General features: G+C 36.7%; 1 long non-coding RNA gene across 1 annotated transcript; it reads right to left on the bottom strand.

The window, feature by feature from the left end:
* Window positions 1-18,161: 18,161 nt before the first annotated feature.
* On the bottom strand, window positions 18,162-19,763 carry LOC122309312. The gene is made up of 3 exons (XR_006242405.1): window positions 19,663-19,763; window positions 19,173-19,208; window positions 18,162-18,319 (listed from the first exon to the last, which is right to left on the bottom strand). It is a non-coding gene; the product is annotated as an uncharacterized LOC122309312 (long non-coding RNA).
* Between the last annotated feature and the right edge of the window lie 1,589 nt (window positions 19,764-21,352).

The following is a 21,352-nucleotide window of genomic DNA, read 5'->3' as shown; positions in this document are numbered from 1 at the left end:
TTTTAATGCATTTCTGTTGTTTCTTGTTGATCTTTTCAAACCCATTTCCAAGATTTTCATGAAAAATACTGCATTTCATTTCAATATTTCTTTCAAACTGGTTCTTCGATTTCTGTAAAACTCATTTGTAAGTTTTGTTTAATATGGGTGAATTTCCATACCCATTTCCAAGATTTCCATGAAAAACCTATCTATGAGATTTTCTTGTTGATCTTTCCAAACTCATTTCCAAGATTTCCATGAAAAACCCTGCAATTCGTTTCAATATTTCTTCCAAACCGATTCTACAATTTCTATAAAACCCATTTCTTAGTTCTGTATAATAATGGTGGATTTCATACCCATTTCAATGATTTAAGTTATTTCTCATGTTTCACTTGAAAATGGTGGATTTCATTTCAAGATTTCTCCCCAACACCTTTCTGTTGAGTACTGTGGAGTCTGGTCCACACTGCTCGAGCGAAGTCAGGCAGAGTCGAACGCTCGACGTCAGCTTGACAGTGAGCTCGAGCGGGAGGAGTTCGCTCGAGCGGAGGCATTGGCCGCTCGAGCGAAGTCAGGCAGAGTCGAACGCTCGACGTCAGCTCGACAGTGAGCTCGAGTGGGACGCAGAAGGGAAGTTCGCTCGACGCGCGCTCGACACGCCGCTCGAGCTAACATGCGATTTAGGGATTCCGTCGTTTGAACTATATATATGATTTTTGACTCTTATGTCTGGGTACTGTAGACATGAAAACACTGTGGACGAACAGTGTTGAGACCCATCTTGTAGTGTGATATTCCTCAATAATAAAATCCTCTGCAGCTCCCGTGGACGTAGGCAATTTGCTGAACCACGTACATCTTGTGTCGTGTGTGATTGCGTGTGTGATTGTTTTTCTTGTTCGTTGTTATTTCAATTCATTGTCATCGTTTTTCACAACAATTGGTATCAAGAGCCAAGGTTCGGGTCTGAGGAGAAACGATGGCTGGAGATGAATTGAAGGTATCGGGGATTGAGAAGTTTGATGGCACGGATTTTGGATACTGGAGGATGCAGATAGAGGACTACCTCTATGGGAAGAAACTTCATCTTCCACTATTGGGGCAGCAACCGGAAAAGATGGATGATGCTAGTTGGAACCTGTTGGATCGACAGGTTCTGGGGGTTATTCGATTAACCCTGTCGAGATCCGTTGCACACAACGTCATCAAGGAGAAGACGACTGCGGATCTCATGGCGGCTTTGTCAGGTATGTATGAAAAGCCGTCAGCGAATAACAAGGTACATCTGATGAAAAAGTTATTCAATTTGAAAATGGCAGATGGTACGTCTGTTGCACAGCATCTGAATGATTTTAATACTATCACAAATCAATTGTCGTCTGTTGAAATTGAATTTGATGATGAGATACGTGCACTGATACTATTGGCTTCATTGCCAAATAGTTGGGAAGCCATGAGAATGGCTGTTAGTAATTCTGCTGGTAAAACTAAACTGAAATATGATGATATTCGTGATTTGATTTTGGCTGAGGAGGTGCATAGGAAAGATTCAGGCGAGACCTCGGGTTTGAGTTCAGCCCTAAATGTTGACTCTCGAGAGAGATCACATGACAGGAATTTAAACAGAGGAAGATCAAAATCAAAGTACAGGGGCAAGAGCAAGTCGAGGCCTGGTCAGCAGGCAACTTGCTGGAATTGTGGCAAAGCTGGCCACATAAAGAAAAACTGCAAAAACCCCAAGAAGACGGAGAATGATAGTGCTAATGTGGTAACTGAAGAAGTACAGGATGCACTATTGCTTGCAGTTCATAGTCCAGTTGATGACTGGATACTGGATTCAGGGGCTTCCTTCCATACCTCTTCCCACCGGGAACTAATGCAGAATTATGTTGCAGGTGATTTTGGGAAGGTATATTTGACTGATGGTGAGGCTTTGAACGTAGTGGGGATGAGAGACATTGACATTGCACTCCCTGGCAAGAACAAATGGACCTTGCAAAAGGTCAGGCACATTCCTGAGTTGAAGAAGAACCTCATTTCTGTTGGGCAGCTTGATGAGTGTGGTCATTCAGTGGTGTTCTTAGATAGCACCTGGAAGGTCACAAAAGGGGCATTGGTACTAGCTCGAGGTAAGAAAACTGGTACACTATATATGACTACTGGTTTAATTGACACTATTGCTACTACCGTTGCAGAGAGCACAGCAGATTTGTGGCATTGTAGGCTTGGCCATATGAGTCAGAAGGGCATGACGGAACTTCTGTCTAGAGGCAAGCTACCAGAACTGAAGACAGTTGAACTCGGTATGTGTGAGAGTTGTGTTATGGGGAAACAAAAGAAGGTCAGCTTCTTGAAAAGTGGCAGGACGCCAAAGACAGGAAGACTTGATCTTGTGCACACAGATGTGTGGGGTCCTTCCCCAGTTGCATCTCTTGGAGGTTCTTGCTACTATGTTACGTTCATTGATGACCATAGTAGGAAGGTATGGATTTATTTTTTGAAACATAAATCTGAAGTATTTAATGTTTTCAAAATTTGGAAAGCCATGGTTGAGACAGAGACAGGCTTGAAACTGAAGTGTTTGAGGTCTGACAATGGTGGTGAGTATGTTGATGGCGGGTTCAAGGAGTATTGTGCAACTCTGGGTATCAGAATGGAGAAGACCATTCCTGGGACACCACAGCAAAATGGAGTTGCTGAGCGTATGAACATGACTATTAATGAGCGTGCTAGAAGCATGAGGTTGCACGCCGGACTACCACCCACTTTCTGGGCAGATGCAGTCAGCACTGCTGTTTATTTGATAAACAGAGGGCCATCAGTTCCACTGGATTGTGGATTGCCTGAGGAGGTTTGGAGCGGGAAAGAGGTTAAGTTTTCTCACCTTAAAACCTTTGGTTGTCTTTCTTATGTGCTTGTTGATTCTGATGCTCGTAGTAAGCTTGAGGCTAAGTCAAAGAAATGCTATTTCATTGGCTATGGAGACGAGGCATTTGGCTATCGTTTCTGGGATGATCAGGGTCGGAAAATCATAAGAAGCAGGAATGTGATTTTCAATGAGAAAATGATGTACAAGGATAAGTTGAGTAGAGTTTCTGCAGTAGCTCCTCAGGAGTCCGAGTTTGTAGGATTGGATGACCTACCAGAGGTCACAGTGCAGTGTAGAGATGTGGGTCTAGTGCACCCATTCCTATTATTCCGCAGGCAGTTTCAGAATCGTCTACTCCTACAGTTGCAGTTCGCAGGTCAGTTAGGACTATACGTCCTCCACAGCGTTTCTCACCTACTTTGAATTACATTCTGTTGACAGATGGTGGAGAACCGCAGAGTTATGAAGAAACCTTGCAAGATGAGAATTCTAGCAAGTGGGAGCTGGCCATGAAAGACGAGATGGATTCCTTGCTAGGGAATCAGACATGGGAGTTGACAGAACTTCCATCAGGGAAGAAGGCATTACACAACAAGTGGGTGTACCGGGTGAAAACTGAGCATGACGGCAGTAAGAGGTACAAGGCTAGACTTGTTGTAAAAGGTTTTCAGCAAAAGCAGGGTATTGATTACTCTGAGATCTTTTCTCCTGTGGTAAAGATTACAACTATCAGGATGAGACTGGCTATGGTTGCTACTGAAGATCTATTTCTTGAGCAGTTAGATGTGAAGACAGCTTTTCTTCATGGAGACCTTTAAGAAGACATCTACATGCACCAGCCTGAGGGGTTTGTGGTACAGGGAAAGGAAGGTTCAGTTTGCAGACTGAAGAAGAGCTTGTATTGCCTGAAGCAAGCTCCTAGACAGTGGTACAAGAAATTTGACAACTTCATGCACAGTGCAGGGTATATTAGATGTTAGGCAGATCACTGTTGCTATGTCAGGCATTTTGACAATTCTTACATTATTTTGCTGTTGTATGTGGATGACATGCTTATTGCAGGGGCTAGTATTGATGAGATCAATAATCTGAAGAAGCAGATGTCAGAGCACTTTGCAATGAAGGATTTGGGAGCTGCAAAGCAAATCCTTGGCATGAGAATTGTCAGAGACAGAGTCAGAGGTACGTTGAGACTCTCACAGGCTGAGTATTTGAAAAAGGTACTTAGCAGGTTCAATATGGACAAGGCCAAACCAGTTGGCACACCCTTGGGAAGTCACTTCAGACTCAGCAAGAATCAGTCACCAGAGTCAGAGGAGGAACAATATTACATGAGTAAGGTTCCTTATGCCTCAACTATTGGTTCACTTATGTATGCTATGGTTTACACAAGACTGGATATTGCCGATGCAGTGGGAGTTGTGAGTAGATACACGAGTAACCCAGGAAAGCAACATTGGGAAGCAGTGAAGTGGATTTTGAGGTACCTAAAGGGTTCCTCAGAAACCTGTTTATGTTTCTCTGGAGAGAGCTTGGAGGTGCAAGGCTATGTTGATGCTGATTTAGCTGGAGATATTGACAGCAGAAAGAGTACCACGGGCTTTGTTTATACACTTGGTGGTACTGCAGTGTCATGAGGTTCTAATCTACAGAAAACAGTTTCTTTGTCTACAACAGAAGCTGAGTATATTGCAGTGTCAGAGGCTGCAAAGGAGATGGTATGGCTACAAGGCTTCTTGGAAGAATTGGGTAAGAAGAATCAGAAAAGCACTCTCTACAGTGACAGTCAGAGTGCCATATTCTTTGCCAAGAATCCAGCATTCCATTCCAGGACCAAGCACATTCAGATCAGGTATTACTTCATACGGTCATTGTTAGATGACGGACAGTTGTTACTTGAGAAGATTTGTGGAAGCAAGAACCCTGCTGATATGTTGACAAAGGGTGTTACGCTTGAGAAACTGAAGTTGTGTGCAACTTCAGTTGGTCTTCTAGAATGAAGACAGGAGCAGTGAGTTGCAGAGGTGGAGGATATCATGTTTAAGGAAGACGGCGATACAGCGAGTGTACCAGTCTCCAAGTGGGAGAATTGTTGAGTACTGTGGAGTCTGGTCCACACTGCTCGAGCGGAGGCATTGGTCGCTCGAGCGAAGTCAGGCAGAGTCGAACGCTTGACGTCAGCTCGACAGTGAGCTAGAGCGGGAGGAGTTCGCTCGAACGGAGGCATTGGCCGCTTGAGCGAAGTCAGGCAGAGTCGAACGCTCGACGTCAGCTCAACAGTGAGCTCGAGCAGGACGCAGAAGGGAAGTTCGCTCGACGCGCGCTCGACACGCCGCTCGAGCGAACATGCGATTTAGGGATTCCGCCGTTTGAACTATATATATGATTTTTGACTCTTATGTTTGGGTACTGTAGACACGAAAACACTGTGGACGAACAGTGTTGAGACCCATCTTGTAGTGTGATATTCCTCAATAATAAAATCCTCTGTAGCTCCCGTGGACGTAGGCAATTTGCCGAACCACGTACATCTTGTGTCGTGTGTGATTGCGTGTGTGATTGTTTTTTATCGTTCGTTGTTATTTCAATTCATTGTCATCGTTTTTCACAACACTTTCAACGACTCTAGATATATAAATCTTTACCGTTTCTTCTTCTTGTCCAAACAGATCTTCACTAAAATCTTCACCGTTATCTTCACCATTCATGGCTTTACTGGTGAAAAAAGTAAGGTTCTGTGTGCTTATTCTTCAATCTCATTTTTTCCCAAGAAATTAGATTTCATCTGCTGCTGTCTAAAAAAAAAAAAAAAATTTAAGCTCCTCAGCTGCCCAAAACAGATTTCATCTGCTGTTTCTAAATGAAGGTTTCATTTAACTGACATGGTGAGCCATGTCAGCTGATTGCCCAACGGTTGCATAGGGCGGTTGCAGAAAGCATTTTTCATCTCTCTCCTCGATTGCGCCCCCAAGAAGCCGAGTGCTGACTTCTCCACCCCACCAAGCAGCTGCTCCTTCGTAGCTCACCACCCACCTAGTAGTCCAGCTCCATCCACCATCCACGATAAGCTCCTCCTCTTCCTCTCTCTGTTGTTATTTCTCAATGTCAGACTTTCGTTTCAACGGGGAAAGAGCTAGGAAGGCCATGGCTGGTGGCTAATGCCTGTACTCCTATCTATGTTTAGTTTCTTGCACCGTATTCAAAACTGAATATGGTATAAACAACAAATTTATGGACTCATAATGCCTCTTGATCCCATGCCGACCAGAACTTTCACACTCCTTGAATTTCTAGAGAATCCCAAGATCACGATGTGAACAAGAAAATTGATAGCTTGGGGTAAAAGAAGAGAGAGGGGAAAAAAAGAGTTACATTTGAATGTGTCAGTCACCTGAAATTTAGAAAATCTCAGCATGCATGCTATCATTTAAGTTTGTTTCTTTACCTAACAAATTAAAAAAGAAAAAAAAAAACACACACACACACACACAGAGCGACACACACAAAGCATTAACATTGCCCCCTGAAATCCATTAACCAATTTGGAAAGAATTAAAGAGCAAAGAGCGGAGATGATGAAAAACATTTTCTCTTCACGAATTGACCCTGCAGAAAGTATTTTTAAGAGATCATTAATTACTGAGGTGAAATTGATGTAGCATTGGCAACAAATAGACAAGATTGTAACATACTCAGATTAATAAAAATGTCCAACGTTTCTTGATTTATAACATACTAATAGCTTTTGTCCTTGTTCTGTCCTAAAAAAATCTTATTGTTATCTGTTGTTAGAACTTGGAACCTTTGGTTCTTTGGAAGGTAGGTTGAAGGGATAATCAACAACCAGTTGGAGTCTCAAAGATTGGAACAATAAGATTGAGCAAAGTCCATTTGGATTAAAGACCTCAGATAACAATAAAAATTACAAATATTTCACCAATCTGAACCAAAAAAGCCTCGAAGGTTATAGGGGCGTATAGCTTGGTTTTGGTGTTGCATATTAAAATCTCTTTTTATTTGCATAATGTTGATGAGGAGTGGCTCAAGGCTTATGGTCTGCATGATAGTATGACTCATTTTTATTCTTTTACTTATAATAAGTTGCAAGTTGTTCTTTACGTTATAATTCCACTGTCAAAAGATAAAAAGAAGAAAGTGAAGATTTGCCATGTTTAATTTATGTATTTTGTGTTATGTGGAACTGACTCATAATGCAATAGATAGCATTAGGCTTGAAAAATTAAATTTCATGTTCTTTTTTCCTCTTATCGTTCCAATCCTGATTCAGTTAAATTAATTTTTTTTAAAGGTTATTTGGTTATCTTGAATTACATTTGGCAGCTATTGTGTTTGGAGAGCTGTGGAAGCAGGAGCCATTGGCTCCTCAGAAGAAATCAATGTGGCATCGAGAAATGGGATTTGTTGCAATACAACATATTCATTTTTGGACGCCTACATCTCCAACTGATCATCAAGATTATATTGCTTTATATTTGTTCACTTTCTCCTACATCTCCTATGGAACTGAAATCAGTCAAAGCATGAGCCTATTGGAAGGAGATGCAACCATGACCGTCTCCTCCTGTTTGTTGTTGAACATGTGTGTGAACTACATTTGCTTGCCTCGTCTCCTTCCTGGTGACCCTCCCGGCACTATTTTTCAATCTGAAATCTATTTTTGTTAGAGCTGATGATGCATGGCCAATAAGGGTAGAAGAGTAGACCACTGTTGTATGTCTTTATGTTTTTTTTTTTTTTTTTTTCCGGAAAAATATAGTTGCAAGCACAATTGTGCACTAATCTGTGCACCAATGTGATGTGATTGGTCAAAAAGTAGATTTTATTGAAAACAGTGTTAATTTAAATTTTAAGTATGAATGAATCAGTATTGGTACACAGATTAGTACACGACTGTACTTGTTATAGTAAAACTCTTTTTTTCCTAATATCTATCTCCCATTTTTATGGAATATTTTTTGTGAAGTCACAAGAAGTCAAGTTTGTGAGAATGAGCATGTGTTTTGAGGCTGGGCCTATAAACTTTCAAATGTTGCATCGATAACGAAGACTAAAGGAGAAGGAGAGGAAAAATGGGGTTCAACCCAACCCGATATGTGCAGGTCGAGTTGTGGAGGGTTGGAGCTGTCCTTCCTTGCGGGTTGGGTTGGATCGGGCCTAAATCTAGGTTGGGCAGATAGATTTGGAGGCCTACTCCTTTTGGAAAAAGTTGGTCTGCCACCCCATTTGTACCGTTATAGTATATTATTAGGTATTTTTTTTGACTTAGTAATTAAAGAAGTGATTTTAAATATATTGATATATTTTTAACTTATAGATTAAGAAAGTAATTAAAAAAATATGAAAAAAAATTGAAAAAAAAAATTGGGCAACACACTCAACGGTATGATCTAGGCAGCATAGTAGCCACACCCACTCCCTTTTACTCTCAGCCAGCCTCTGCATTTGTTCATTTTAAAAAGGAAAACACTACTATGCCCTTTTCCCTTGCTCCCTCAAAGTGACCGTTGGTCACAATTTTTTTTTTTACTTAATGATTAAAAAAGTGATTTTAAGTGTATTGATATATTTTTTTTAAAAAGATATTTAAATCTATTAAAAAATGTGAAAAGAAAAAAAAACCACCTAGCAGTCATCTTGAGCAGTGCACTCTGAGCAGTAGAGTAGCACCGCTCTTTTCAGAATGTTGTTTCATTCTTTTTTTTTTTATATAAATAAATGTATATAATTAATTATTAATATATCACAATATTACATAAGTATTATATTCTTTAATGTATAACTATAATATATAGTACTAGTATATATTAATATATTAACATATTATAAGAGTTATAGTATAAATTATAGTATATGTATAAATTTATAATATTATCAGTATAGTTAACTTAATATGTTAGTATTAAATCACTATAACTACATAGAGTATTATTTAATATAGTATTACCAATTTATCATTAATATATAGTATATTAGTAATATTTCTAATATAGTTATTAGTTATAGTATTGGTACTAAGTTTATAACTATATATTTAGATCAATGTATTATTATATTTTTTAATGTATAACTATAATATATAATACTAGTATATATTAATAATTGTACAATTCAGATACTCATTCATCTCGTCTCTTGACTAACTTCTCATTATCTCACATAAGTGTAGGCAACTAGCTGTTATTGTAGCCATAGAGAGTGCAAGCGTTATATAACTTTATTGAAAAAAGGTAAGGACATATAGGATTCATGTGAAAAAATTAACTTTTTAATGATAAATCTTATTCATGTGAAAAAATTAACTTTTTAATGATAAATCTTACTCATGTGAAAAAATTAACTTTTTAATGATAAATCGTACTCTTTTTCAAAAGAATTACACGACATTTATGCATTCTATTACTATATTTAACATTGCTCTATTTCGAGTCATTATTATCCCACAACATCAAAAAACAAGAGATTGATTCTACTGGTTGGAGTCATTTCTTGAATTATAATTTTATTTTCTTTGCTATGTATTTTATCAAAAATAAATCATGATATACGTATAGTTTTCAATTTTTATACAATTATGCTTTAAATATTGAAGATATTCTTATAAAATAATATTATTTTTATAAATTGTTTTATAAAAATAATTTGTATCTAAAATAAAATTGTATAAAAATTATAAAAAAATAGCTGCGGGTGTCATTTTTCTTTATTCATTTGTTGAATCGAGGACGACAGCCACCAACACTTCGAAGGTAAGTCAAGTTTGAAGGATGAAGGTAAGTCAAGTTCTAAAATTGCTTCGAATTTTCATTGGTGCAAGGCACAAGGTATATGCAGGAGCGGTTCAATATAAATTAAGCTCTAAGATAAAATTTAAATTCGTTATTCATAATTATAATATACTAAAATATAAATTATTATATATATATATTTTTTAAAATTTTCAATAAAATGAAATTTTATTTTAAATTTTTAAATATTTTTTTTAATTTATATTTAATAGACTAACTTAAAATGAAGTTTCAATACAAATTTTATTTCTTAATTTAGTATTATTTTAAAAACTTATTTAAAATATAAATAATTTATTATAGTAAATATTAATATATTAATATTAGGGGGCTTTGTACACTTTGAAAAATATAATGAAATAATTTCTATTTTTTTTAAAAAAAAAAAAAAAAAACCTCATTTTTTATTTTGGAATCAAGGTGGTCCTTAGGCAATGGTGTCAATGTCCTTACCATTTAGCCTTAGCCGGCCTTGGGTAGTTGTCGGCGATCCCAACCTTGGCATCTTCTACTCCATATTTTCGAGGCAAAAGAAAAACGCTTCCCACGCAAATCCATTACTTCACATGACACCTCGATGGTCTTTATCTTCCTATCATGATCCACCATTTTTGCTTATCTCTACCACCACACACTTTCTTGATCCCCAAATGAGACCCAAAAACCTCTTTCCCACCATTTTTCCCATGTTGAATCTATGCATATTCCTCATCCTCTCCTCTCTTCTACCAAGAAAATCTCAAGGTGTAGTCGACCCTTACTTCCAAGTCTGCAGTGCTGAGCCTGAAACCTGTGGCGATGGGCAACCCATCAAGTTCCCATTCCACATCCGAAACAAGCAAAACGGATCTTGTGCGTATCCTGGATTCGAGATCTCTAGCAACAACCATGGCCAACCCACCATCAACATCCAAAGTAACGACTATATCATCCACAACATTTCCTATGAAACCCAAATCCTTCGCGTCTCAAACTCTGAATTTTGGAATTCAACCACCGGTACTTGTATTACTTTAACTCAAAACATATCCCTTCCTAATACCCGGTTCGAGCTAAAATGTCAAGAAACCCGTGTGAATCTGCTTTATAGTTGCAACGCTTCGAAACTTGAGAGTACGTCAAGGTTTTCATATCCTGGTTGTGATCATGGGAAAATGATCTATTTTTGTGAATATTTTATTATTATTAATAAATATTGTAATATCGATTTTACGTATTTATCTCTCTTTTACTTGAGACTTTAAGTTGTGTTAGAACAAAGCATGCATCCCATACATGCTACGTACAACAACATGCAACCCATGCGCAACCTGCAGCTGTTGCAAATAACTCCAAGCAACACGCATAGCAGCATGCAAAGGCAATACAGCAAACATAGCAGCATTAGGAGCAGCAGCACTCAATGACAGATAGTACAAGTCACATGCAACGTACACAGCAGCAGCACGAGCCTCTCAAATTACTTTGTACAAATCATCCTTTGTAACAACCAAACATTTCTTAGCTGTAAAGTTGTCCTAGCACTAGAGAATATTCAGTTTTACCTTTGTGTATATATTGAGAGGCTTTGCCTCAGAGTAATGCAAGTAGAGTACGTGAAAGAATTAAATACAGAGGAGTTCTTCTTTTAACATGGTATCAGAGCATACCTAAGGACTCATCGTCCAACTCTTCTTCATACTACATTATGACTGATTCCTCCGCCACCCACTCCTCTTCCTCCACTCCCACTTCCCTTCCTTCCTTACCTTCACCTAACCTCTCTCACATTCTTTCAGTGAAGCTTATGCCTGAAAACTTCCTACTATGGAAAGTTCAACTTGTACCTTATCTACGAGGCCAACGCCTTTTTAAATATGTTGATGGCTCTTGCCCAGCCCCACCTCATCAACTACCTGATGCCTCATCAAACCTAGAATATGAAACATGGTTTCAACAAGACCAGCTAGTCATGTCGGCTTTGATATCCTCTCTTTCCAAATCCATCATTCCTCAGGTTGTTGGTTGTGTTTCTGCTCGTGAGGTTTGGCTATCCTTAGAATCTGCTTATGCTTCTTCCTCCCAAGCTCGTCTCATTCAAACTCAACTTCAGCTTGCTTCCCTTAAGAAAGATTCTGATTCAATATCAACCTATTTTCAAAAAGCCAAATCTCTCGTTGACACTATGGCAGCTGCTGGACGCCCTTTGCCTTCCCTTGATTTTATACCTTACCTTTTAGCTGGGCTTGGACCAGACTACGATGCCTTAGTTTCATCTGTATCAGCTCGAGTTGACCCTATTTCTACAGAGTCACTCCTGAGTCTTCTTCTAGCTCACGAAGCTAGACTACAACATCACGCTGCCAATATTTCACTCTTCTCATCTGAAATATCATCTAATTTTACCACTTGCTCCCCTGCCTTTAGTCGAGGTCGTGGCCGTAGCCGTCAAAACTTGGTCGAAATCGTGGAGCTTGTTCAGGCAACCATGGCCGAGGTCCTTCTAGTTTCACAGGTACACACTCTACTGGTTCCTCTACAACTGATTCTAAACCAGTTTGCCAAGTGTGTAACAGGATTGGCCACACGGCTCTTACGTGTGTCTATCGATTCAACCAAGCCTACACATCCGTAGCTCCAGCCTCAGCTCACTATAGCTCATCTAACTGCACTTCAAATGATGCTTGGTACCCCGATACAGCGGCAACAAATCACATTACGAGTGATGTTGCTAACTTGAACCTTCAGTCTGTAGAATACCATGGTTTCGACCAACTTCATGTCGGTGATGGCTCCTCTCAACCAATCTCGCACTCTGGTTCAGCTCTCTTTCCTTCCTCTTCATCTCATTTCCTTTTAAACAAGATGCTTTGTGTTCCTTCTTTTAACAAAAATCTTATCTTTGTCCGACAGTTTTGTTCAGACAATAACCTTTTTTTTTTCAATTTTTCTCTGACCATTTTTGTGTAAAGGACTGCAAAACGGGAACCCTATTGCTCCAAGGGACAACAGCACCTAACGACCTTTATACCTTCGCATCACAGCTTCCTCAGGCTAACTCCAGCTCTCTCTTCCGTTCCACTTTGGCACTCACGTCTTGACCACCCCTCCCTCAAGATTGTTCGTTCCATACTCTGCAACAATGACCTTCCTTTTGCTGAAATGTCTTCAACAATTTTTTGTAATGCTTGTGCTATGGCAAAACCTCACTGCCTACCAGCTACTACCAGAACCACTAAGTTTGTTGAACCATTTAATCTTGTTTTTAGTGACTTATGGGGACCTTCCCCCCATGTTTCAGTTGAGGGTTTTCATTTTTACATATCATTTGTAGACGATTATTCTAGACATACATGGTTGTTTCCAATGCAACACAAGTCTCAAGCGCTATCCATTTTTACAAAATTTAAGGCTTATGTTGAATTACAATTCAATCCCAAGATTAAACAACTTCAAACCGACTGGGGAGGAGAATTTCGATCTTTTTCTGAAATACTCTCTAAATCTGGAGTAATTCACCATGTTTCATGTCCTCATGCCCATACCCAAAATGGTATAGTGGAACGAAAGCATAGGCACATTGTAGACTCAGGACTAGCTTTACTGGCTCATGCCTTTGTTCCATTAACTTTTTGGCCCTATGCTTTCCAACATGCCATACGCTTAATAAACATGCTTCCATCCCCTTCTCTTAACAACTTATCTCCTTTTTTTTTCTCTACAAAACTGACCCTGACTTTACATCCCTACGAGTATTTGGATCGGCTTGTTGGCCTCTAACTCACCCATTTAATCCTCATAAATTTGACTATAGGGCTTTACAATGTGTTTATTTTGGCTTAAGCCCGGCTCATCGAGGGTGTGACGCCCCCAAATTCCGTTTGGGATCGGACGGACATTTGAAGCGTCGAGACATGCAACACAAGGTTACCTGCCCCCGTTCATGACATATAAGATGCAATGTTCCTAACATGCATCTAACATTATGCAATATTCGCAGCGGATAATTTTTTTCTTTAGCAATACTATGCACCATATTAAAAATATCCTAAATGCTTAAAATATACTTCATACATAAAGATCCATTGAACAACTAAGATCACAACACTAGTCCAAAATAGTTATGATCCAAAAAGTACTAGAGATGCAACTCCATCGTACAAGTAGTAATTTACGTTAACTACTATATTAACATTGACGTCGCACCGTCACTTAGTCAACTGTGTCTAGTTGATCAGCTCCTGATTCTCGTTCAGGTCCTGTAACAAGATCTACCATTCGGGGGGAATGGTAGTTGAAACTACCAAAGTGAGATTTGATTACAAATCTCAGTAAATTAACAAAAAAACTTCCACACAAGCTAATGATGCATGGATGACAGTAAAAACATAAATGCATAATCAAATTCATAAGTAATTAAAGCATAACTTGGCGTACAACATAGCATAATTGACATAACTCAAATTAAAATATGAACTGAACTTGACTTGACATGAACTTGACTTAATATGAACTTGCTCTGAAACTTGAATTAACATGAACATGATATGAAACTTAACTTATCATGAATTTGTTCTAAAACTTGACTTAATATGTACGTGATATGAAACTTGACTTAACATAAAAAATACATACTCTACAGTTGTTGTGGCCCCATGTATTCTACACAAACTTGACTTAACATGAAAAATACATACTCTACAGTTGTTGTGGCCCCATGTATTCTACGTGTAAATACATACTCCATAGTTGTTGTGGCCCAATGTATTCTACACATCACAATGCAGTTAAATACATACTCCACAGTTGTTGTGGCCCCATGTATTCTACGTGCAAATACATACTCCACAGTTGTTGTGGCCCTATGTATTTTACACATCACAATGTAGTTAAATACATACTCTACAGTTGTTGTGGCCTCATATATTCTACACATCACAATGCAGTTAAATACATACTCCACAGTTGTTGTGGCCTCATATATTCTACGTGTAAATACATATTCCACAGTTGTTGTGGCCCCATGTATTCTACACTTTACAATTGCTGTGTCTCACGTAGTGTATGCGTCACAATTGCTGTGATCCCATACTTCGTGTGCCACAGATGTTGTGGACCCCATGAAACTGAATGTACTCAAGATGAAACGTGACTGGAATACGAAATGACTGAATTCCTGACGTAACATAACGTGACTTGAACATAACTTGAAATACATGACCAACTTGAGATAGAAACATTTTGTAATATGATATAACATATAATAGACAACATATTTAACATGAAATACTTGCAACAGTGAATATTACATGACTTGACATACATGTAATCGATGACATACTTAGCATGACGTACTTGTAAGGTACAGTAATACATGACAAAATATATTATGTAACAGATAAAAATTGATGACAGAATAAATTCTGTATAATAGACAATTACGTGATAACTTGGCATGACATGACATATATGATAACACACATACATACACTGTAGTTCCTTTACTTAACACACATACACAGTAGACTGCTAGTAAGTTAAAAGCTAACTTACCTTGATCTCCGCGTTTCTTATAAAACCTTAAGCGCGATCATGAGGAACTGTAATTAGTGATTCTAAAAGTTAGCACTAAATCACTAATAAATTGAAATATGGAAAATACTAACTTAAAGAGTAAAATTTTCATTTTACTCTCTGCATGTAGGAAAATGACCATTTTACCCATAATTTAAGGATTTTGCATACTAATTCCAAAAGTCACCAAAATTTACATGCCTCATGTAAATTTTATCCTCAATTCAAATATCAATTTAGAAAAATTTAAAACTAATCACAACTATTAAAACTCCATAGGGCCGAAATTCTCATATGCTATTTCTATTGATTTTTGTTTCCAACTTGTTTTGATCAACCTTTTGATCTATGACTTATACATATGTGATCTTCAAACCAAACCATCACATGGTTTAAAAAGATATCCTAAAATATATATAAGCTTCTAATTCAAAATCACATAATTAAAAATTAACCAAAACATAAATTTAGCCAAGAACATCCACACTTTGGCTTATCTGAATATTTCTTTGCATACAATTTCATATATTTGAAACTAACATCAAATATCTTCAAAATAATAATAAAACATGTATATAAGATACTTATAATTCTCCAATAAAATTATCAAAGTCATTGGAATATGTTTAGACCACCAAAGAGTTAAACTTTCTCAAAACAGAAACTGTTTTTCCTCTTCCAGTTTCTAAGTTTCTAAATCTAAGAAAATATTTCATCAAAACCTTTAATCATGTAAAAATCCTCAACCAATAGTCATATATACATGTTAACAATACTCCATAAAAATTTCAGACCCATATCTATCCATTAGCTTGGTCAAAAACTCCAAACTATAACATATTCCCGAGTTTATCTCCCAGAATGACCTTTTTATAGTTTACATAATATTTGACTGACCAAATGATCCTCAAATGGGACAAATAAGATATCCACGTAAACTAGACTAAAAAAGGAACAACTTATATGAAGGATATTTTATGATAAAATACTTACAAAAGTTTCTAAATGGGTGTGCAAAAAAACTCCTAAAAGCTGTCCGAGAGAGAGTGTTTGATATTCTTTTAATGGAAAGTGTAAATGAAGATAATTTCATGGGGAGGGGTGGCTGGAGATACTTATGAATGAGATGCGGAAGAGATGAGGCTGGAGTGAGAGTTAAGTGTGGGACTCTCTTACCCGAAATGAGAGTTAAGTGTATGACTCTCTTTGAAATCAACAATAATATCCACAAAATTAGGTTAAAATATTTTTATCCAATAATATCCACAAAATTAGTTTAAAATATTTTTATCCAATAGTATTTACAAAAATTAGCTCAAGATATTTTTATCCAATAATATCTACAGTTTTGAACAGACGCTTCGTCCGAAAATATGAAAAAGTGTTATTGCGCCATAAGACCTTAAATAACCCTCCGAGTCTAATGGCACAAACCATAATAAATTTTGACACTTCTAACTATCTCCAATAATCAAAAACACACTTTGGATACCATAGTAAATAATAACACTAACTATGTAGTTAGACTAAAACCTATACGATTAATGGATTCGTGAAAACTTATGAGGTCTTCACGAGGTTCCTAAAACTAATAAAAATTTCACAATTAAATTTCTAACGGGCTGTTACAATCTCCCCTCCTAAAAAAAAGATCTCGTCCTCGAAATCAAAGTAAGTAAGAAATAACAAGTTAAGGAATAGGTGTTGCTTACTAACCTGGTGTCTATCCCGTATATATTTGCCTTTGAGATTATATCAATTCCTTAACTCTCTTACTTTAATCAACAATTATATTATACTTCTTTTCACAAGGTTGGCCAAGTTGTATCGACACACTCTCCAAACCTAAAACTTCAAGTAAATAATCTTCCGAAACTCTTCTTTAGAAAAACATAGGCGATATACTTTAAGTGTTCTTATAAATACCAAAGTTAGTAGAGAATTCATCAAAATTAAGCCGTTATCCTCTCTCTCTCTCTCTCTCTCTCTCTCTCTCTCTCTTTAAAATCAGTGGCCCTCTGTTTTAGACCAGACAACTCTGATCCGCATGATTTTTATATGTCTTCTGTAGTTGTCAGGCGCCGCATAGCTATGACACTACTTTGCTCTTCTGTAATTGTTAGGCACCGCAGCTATGATACTACATTGCTCTTCTGTAGTTGTCAGGCGCCGCATAGCTATGACACTACTTTGTTCTTCTGTAGTTGTCAGGCACTGCAGCTATGATACTACATTGCTCTTGTCTCTTGTAGAGAAATGCTTCACGAGAGATGATTCGTCATAATTTTCTCTATAAAAGAATTATTCAGTTCATCTTCTTTCGCATTTCATCTTCTTCACTTTTCTGAAATTAGTCTGCATTCTTACTCTGCAATCTCTTTCTGCTTACTCACTTTGCAATGGCTCAGCAATCTTCTCATTACCAATATATGAGGTATCCTGCACCTCATTCACCAGTTGTTTCTGCTTCTTCCGTAGGTGCTATAATGCAATCCAATAATGATCTGACTAATAAGTCAGATAATGAACTTATCTACGAGCTTGTGAGTTTTCATACCTGATACTCATCATGTCACAACCCCACCCTATCAAGAGGGAGACCGTGATCCCGTACCTATTCTTTTTCCTATTATAGCAGTAAATTTATTTATATATGAATTCCCATATTGTTATTAGTATTATTATTATTATTTTATTAATTTTTTTAAAAGATAATGTGAGACGATTCGAACGCATCACGCATAAATTCTAATTTCTAATTGAAAGAAACATCTAATAGACATACCTTTACAAAGGACTTTCAGAGTCCGTCATCCATTTATTTAACATAACTACTTTAAACAAAAAGAGACTCAATCCCTTTAGTCTTTACAAAAGGAAACTAACTTAAAGCAGGAGGGGTTTCCATTACCCCACTATATACTTTATACCCGAAGGTATCTTGTCTAGAAGTTAACTCAATAAAACATTCCCGTGTGGGGTCCAGTATTAAAATATAAGAAACATATATTTTCATAAAAAAAAAAAACCAAACTACCAAGGGACTACTAAACATCGGCCCCTCCCTCCTCAGAAATACTCGGCTCCTCAGTAGATTCATCTGTACCTGGACGTTTAAAACATGAATACAAAGTGAGTCTAATACTCAGTAAGCAATACACCATGCTGTTAACTTAATAAGCATATAGTACTTTCTTTTGAAAACATGCATTCATAAACCAATACTAATTCTGACAATACTTCCATACATATACATTCTTTATAACATCATGCATACACTTACTTCTTACTATCATGCATATACTCACTTCATACTTTCATGCAAAATCTTTATTTCTTATTTTCATACATACTTATATATCATATCTTCATGCATACATTTCATTTAATCTTTCACTTTCTTGTGGCCAACACACTATTACGCCCCGTGTGTTGGGGTTAGCGGTCCTATTGGACCTGGATTCCACCTGTGGCCACAGGTTAGGAACCCCTTTCTGTCAGGGAGCAGCACTGGGTGCACTACCAATACTACTTACCCGGCATTGCAATCTGCCCATTTCTTTGATATCATTTCTTTTCATATGGCCATTACATATTTTCATACATTAATTCATTCCTTTTCTTTCTTTGAAATCAACATTTTCAATATCTTCCTTAGTCTGATGAATATGCTTTTATTTTGAAAAATAGCATTTTATGTCATGCTTACATATAAATAAAATCTTATTTATTTCAAGAAGCATGTATAAAAGTTTCATGACTTAGGGACTACATGCATGCATTACCATATATACATACAATCAATTATAATCAATAGGATACTTAACAGGGGCTACCAAGAAAGGCTTGTACATAATATAAACTCATTTATTCTTTAATTAGAGGAACGTTTGGAAAGAGATAGAGAAATATTCTTCCACAAGAGAACTTGACGTGGGTGCATGGTCATAGCTACTTACCTCGATCCACTGCAATCCCTTTAACTTCAGAAAATCCTAATCCAATAAATAACAAGTGTGTTAAAACTCATCCAACATCCTTTAGATCCCTTTTTTAACGATGACTAAAATATTAAAAAAATCTAACATCATTTTCTACCCTTAATATTACCTCAATTAACTACCCTCTCGACAAATTCTTACAAGAGTAATATAAGAAAATAGTTAATTTAGTTAACATAACATCAAAACAACTCCATATATGCATTTAATCACTTAAAACAGAACATAATTATATATATACACAAAACAGAACATTAAAACAGCCTTATATATAATTAATCCCTTAAAACAGAACATATATGTAGATATACAAAACATAACATCAAAACATCCCCATATAAATACTTAATCCCTTAAAACAGAGCATATATATATATATATAAAACATAACATCAAAACATAACCTAAAAAATTTAGTTAGCTTCCAAAATCACATTAAACAATTTACCTTAAACTCCTAGATCCTTTCAAGAGGTGAAGTGAAGGTCCAAAACTTGAAAAAAATGAGAGGAGTTTTATTTCTTGAAGAGGAGAAGAAAAGAGGGAAGTAACGTTGGCTAGCATGGAAAGAGAGATGAAGAAGACTTGTTCTTCATTTGTTAGGTGTAGACCGATGGGTTTGAAGGGGTTCATTTGTTAGGTGTAGACCGATGGGTTTGAAGAGGAAAATCTTTCATCTATTAGGTGTAGACCAATGGGTTTGAAGAGAAAATCGTTCATCTATCAGGTGTAGACCGATGGGTTTGAAGAGAAAATCCTTCATCTATTAGGTGTAGACCGATGGGTTTGAAGATAAAATCCTTCATCTATTAGGTGTAGACCGATGGGTTTGAAGATAAAATCCTTCATCTATTAAGTGTAGATCGATGGTTCATAAGAGAAGAAGGCTTAGTTAAATTTTGGTCATTAAAAGCTTAAGGAAATGGAGAGTTAGGATTAAATTTAGGAAGATAACTATTCCAATTACCAATCCAATGGTGAGAATCATTTGTGCTCTTTCATAAATCATAAAATTTTAGGATTTAAGGAGAAAATACTATAAGGCCTTAAAATCATGTACTTAATTTATTTTAACAACTCACATAAAAGTAAAAACACACCTATCTAAATAAAATAATAAAAATCTTTACATGAACATATTTAACTTAAGGAATAAAATAAAATGACGTAAAAACTCACATAGTAAGATTAGGGTATTACACATCAGCCATTGTCGCATATTCTCAGCGACTGCAATCCAGAACTGGTGGGGTTGACAAACTCCACGAGAATATTTCTATCCTTCAGAGGCTTCTTATGGAATCCAACATGAAGATAGAAGCACTAAAGCGAGAGAACAGAGATTTAAAATCTTTGCTTAACTCTTCTTTTCGGGTGGCTACTCCTTTAGATAGGAAAGACATGCAGATTTTTGAAGAGAAAGAGCGTTTAAAAATTGAGGCAAAGAGCCTCAAATTTCTGTAATTTTGCTTTATGATAATAAAATAATACTTCACAAATATTCATATTTGTGTTTCTATCTTCTGGTAGATGTTTTATGTGCTCCATTTTATTTCTTTCAGGGATTTTCATATATATTGTATGATCCAATGACTCATATAAATATGCATTTAATCATGCATATCCAAACTCCCAGTAATCTTCAAGTTAATAAAAACCTCAAGGAGTTCTACTGGTCTAGGACTAACTTACTTCTTTATAATCGCAACAATCAGTCCTCTTCCTAGGTGGTATTTCGATAACTGACCAGTTAATAACTTAAACTTGAAACTTTCTCTCTTATGATTGTCATAACTCTTCTATCCATCATGAGTTATCAATTATTCTAACTCTAAATGATTTGTTCCTAATATTCACATAAATCCTCAAGACCAAGATTTTACTCCCCATATAATAGTCTTCAAAAGAAGATCGATCTATGTATCCATAAAGATAGTGCTTTGCCAGAAATCATTTACTGGCGGCGTGGTAATACTATTATCATAAATGAATCCTACTAAGGCTAAAGTTTCTCCTAATCAAATTACTCTTCCAAACACAATTTCTATCGTATTCTCAGAATCAAAACAATTCTCCAAATATGTGGAATATCATTCATCAATCCTAAATATCTTTTCTCATATTACTAAAGGTATTCT

This window comes from Carya illinoinensis, chromosome 5, assembly GCF_018687715.1.
Source record: "Carya illinoinensis cultivar Pawnee chromosome 5, C.illinoinensisPawnee_v1, whole genome shotgun sequence".
NCBI lineage: Eukaryota > Viridiplantae > Streptophyta > Magnoliopsida > Fagales > Juglandaceae > Carya > Carya illinoinensis.
Note: the sequence above shows the minus strand (reverse complement) of the source record. Positions and strands in the feature narration are given on the sequence as shown.